The 4,020-nt window shown below is 37.9% G+C and overlaps 1 long non-coding RNA gene across 1 annotated transcript; it reads left to right on the top strand.

Moving 5' to 3' along the window:
• The first annotated feature begins 366 nt into the window (after nt 1-366).
• LOC123732716 (uncharacterized) lies at nt 367-3,405 on the top strand. The gene is made up of 2 exons (XR_006763371.1): nt 367-461; nt 2,578-3,405. It is a non-coding gene; the product is annotated as an uncharacterized lncRNA (long non-coding RNA).
• Nucleotides 3,406-4,020: the final 615 nt, after the last annotated feature.

The following is a 4,020-nucleotide window of genomic DNA, read 5'->3' as shown; positions in this document are numbered from 1 at the left end:
AACTAGCTGGCTTGATAAGTTAGCCTAGCACTAAACTAGTCGCTCATGCTAACTAGCTAGCTAGCTAACATCCCCGAACATGAGCTCCCTAAACTACTCCCCTCCTGTTAAAGAAGAGGAGGTCTGCTGGACGGAGAAAGAAGCTCTGGGGCTGAACATTGTCGTGAAAGAGGAGAAGGAAGAGGAGGATGTCACAGTAAAACAAGAAGTAGAGGGTGAGGCTGTGACAGTGAAAGAAGAAGAGAAAGACGTTTCAGTGAAAGAAGAGGAAGACACGTTCAGAGTGAAAGAGGAGGAGGATGTTACAGTAAAAGAAGAGGAGGAAGAGAAAGAGGAGGATGTTACAGTAAAATAAGAGGAGGAGGTGAAAGAGGAGGATGTAGTTTTTGGAGTGAAGGAGGAGAAAGAGGGAGAGATAACTGTCATATTGACAGAGGAGTCAGGAGATCTGATTACCATCAGTAAGTACTGTCTTAAAAACGGGCTCTAACTGTCCAAAGGGTTTGAACGAATGTGTTGTTTTAAAGCAGCATGCTACTGAAATTCTATACTTGAAAATGTTGTTCTGTACTATAGGAATTCATGTTATAATATAATGTTAAAGCTACATTTTAAAATGGATGATTAAAGCCCTGAATGCTGATTGGCTGACAGCCGTGGTATATCAGGCCGTATACCACGGGTATGTCATGTATTTTTACTGTTCTAATTATGTTGGTAACATGTTTATAATAGCAATAAGACACCTCAGGGGTTTGTGATAGATGGCCAATATACCACGGCTAAGTTCTGTATCCGGGCACTCTGTGTTGAGTCGTGCTTAAGAACAGTCTTTAACCGTGCTATATTGGCCCTATACCACACTTCCTCTGGCCTTATTACTTAACTGTAACATGTGTATACCATCAGAGTCCCCCCACCACAAAATCACAACTTAATTGTCTCACAGAATGGCAAACATGTTATAAATGAAATTTTTGACGTGTGTCCATTGTAGGCCTTGCGTAGAGTGTGTATACCCGCAAAAAGCAGATTTCTAAATAATGTTGGAGAAATACATAAAATAAGTGTCACGTCCTGACCATAGTAACTGGTTATTTTCTATGGTAGAGTAGGTCAGGGTTTGACAGGCGGTGTTTTGTGTTTTTCTATGTTTTCTATTTCTATGTGTTAGTTCTAGGTTTTCTATTTCTATGTTTTTTGGGGGGTTGATCTCCAATTGGAGGCAGCTGGTCCTCGTTGCCTCTGATTGGAGATCATATTTAAGTAGGGGTTTTTCTTCCTGGGTTTTTGTGGGCAGTTGCATTCTGTTTAGTCTCTGTACCTGACAGAACTGTAAGTTGATAATTTCCTTTTGTTATTTTGTCATTAGTGTTTTGAGTAAATAAATATAATAATGAACACTCAACACGCTGCGTTTTGGTCCCCTCTATACGACGCCCGTTACAATAAGAAGCATTATTGAAATGAAATGGACACGTGTTATGGGGAGACTGAAAATATTAGCAAAAGGACAAGTGTTTTGTGGAGACTGAACATAATAGCAAAAGGACAGTTTGTAAGTCTTCAAAATAACAATTTTGAAGGAAAGGTGTGGCTAAACAAAAAAATATAATTTAGAGAGATAGTAATGTCCATTATTACTTTAGAGATGAAGTGGGACACCAACAAAACGTTATTAACAATGGATCAACTGCAGCCTATAACACTGACTGGAATAGTAATATCTATTATTATAGAGCTCTGATCAGCCTATAAACATGACATTATCTATTATTATAGAGCTCTGATCAGCCTATAACATGACATTATCTATTATTATAGAGCTCTGTTCAGCCTATAAACATGACATTATCTATTATTATAGAGCTCTGTTCAGCCTATAAACATGACATTATCTATTATTATAGAGCTCTGATCAGCCTATAAACATGACATTATCTATTATTATAGAGCTCTGATCAGCCTATAAACATGACATTATCTATTATTATAGAGCTCTGCTCAGCCTATAAACATGACATTATCTATTATTATAGAGCTCTGCTCAGCCTATAAACATGACATTATCTATTATTATAGAGCTCTGCTCAGCCTATAAACATGACATTATCTATTATTATAGAGCTCTGATCAGCCTATAAACATGACATTATCTATTATTATAGAGCTCTGCTCAGCCTATAAACATGACATTATCTATTATTATAGAGCTCTGATCAGCCTATAAACATGACATTATGTATTATTATAGAGCTCTGATCAGCCTGTAAACATGACATTATCTATTATTATAGAGCTCTGATCAGCCTATAAACATGACATTATGTATTATTATAGAGCTCTGATCAGCCTATAAACATGACATTCCCTGAGAGATTAGATTTGGAGCTCTTCATCATTTGTTTTTAAATCTCACCGTCACCAAGTTTATTATTAATGATGTAATGTTGTGAAAACTGACCTCAGGGTATTGAGGGATCTAGTCTAGATTAAACCTCATAGGAAGACATTTTTATTTAATGCAGGTTTCATTCAGGTCTCTGTTTAACTAGATACTCTGTTTGTCTTTGGCAGGAGAGAGACCAGACTCTGACAGCAGGAAGAGTTCCTCAGGGGAAACAGACCCAGAGACGCCTAACCAACACCACTGCTCCCACTGTGGAAAGAGTTTTAGGTGGTTAGGGAGCCTGAAAATGCATGAGAGAACACATACAGGAGAAAAGCCCTACCACTGTTCCCACTGTGGAAAGAATTTTACTCAGTTAGGAGCCCTGGTTGGGCATGAGAGAACACACACGGGAGAGAAGCCTTATCACTGTTCCCACTGTGGAAACAGTTTTAGGTGGTTAGTGAGCCTGAAAACGCATGAGAGAATACACACAGGAGAAAAGCCTTTCCAATGTTCCCAGTGTGAAAAGAGTTTTAGGTGGTCGGGGAGCTTGAAAAAGCATGCGAGAAAACACACAGGAGAAAAGCCTTTCCAACATACTAATACACAGGAGGAGAAGACATACCACTGTTCTCATTGTGAAAAGACATTTTCCCAGTCAGAGGACCTGAAATCACACGAGAGAATAGAGAGGCTGTGTTCTGACTTGTGTTTCTGACTGAGAATTTGTCCACGGCCAGGATTCATAGGGCCAGGGTGTCCGCTATGGACGCCTGGAAAAAATCAGCAGTGGACATTTCTGAACGTTTATCCAACAGACCTGTACATCCATGAATGGATCTCTATAATGTGTAACTATTTCTGATGTATGTGTTGTGATGAATTGTTTAATAGATGTACTATGTTAGGTATATTTATCTGTGGTTTAATTTCAACAGATTTTACTGATGCTATTAGATTGCTGTGTGGGGGGAGTTTTATATATACAGTGCCTTCAGAAAGTATTCACACCCCTTGACTTGTCCCACATTTCGTTGTGTTACAGCCTAAATTTAAAAAATATTTTTATTTATTTTTATTTCACCTTTATTTAACCAGGTAGGCCAGTTGAGAACAAGTTCTCATTTGCAACTGCGACCTGGCCAAGATAAAGCATAGCAATTCGACACATACAACAACACAGAGTTACACATGGAGTAAAACAAACATACAATCAATTATACAGTAGAAAAATCTATATACAGCATGTGTAAATGAGGTAGGATAAGAGAGGTTAGGCAATAAATAGGCCATGGTGGCGAAGTAATTACAATATAGCAATTAAACACTGGAATGGTAGGATGTGCAGAAGATGAATGTGCAAGTAGAGATACTGGGGTTAAATGGATTCAATACCCCATAATGTCAAAGTGGAATTATGTTTTTGGAAATGTTTACACATTTAATTAAAAGCCTAAATAAGTTCAGGAGTAAAGATTTTGCTTAACAAGTCACATAAGTTGCATGGACTCACTGTGTGCAATAATAGTGTTTAACATGATATTTGAATGAATACCTCATCTCTGTTCCCCACACATACAATTATCTGTATTGTCTCTCAGTTGAGCAGTGAATTTCAAACACAGATT

This window comes from Salmo salar, unplaced genomic scaffold (assembly GCF_905237065.1).
Source record: "Salmo salar unplaced genomic scaffold, Ssal_v3.1, whole genome shotgun sequence".
In the NCBI taxonomy this organism is placed as follows: Eukaryota; Metazoa; Chordata; class Actinopteri; order Salmoniformes; family Salmonidae; genus Salmo; species Salmo salar.
Note: the sequence above shows the minus strand (reverse complement) of the source record. Positions and strands in the feature narration are given on the sequence as shown.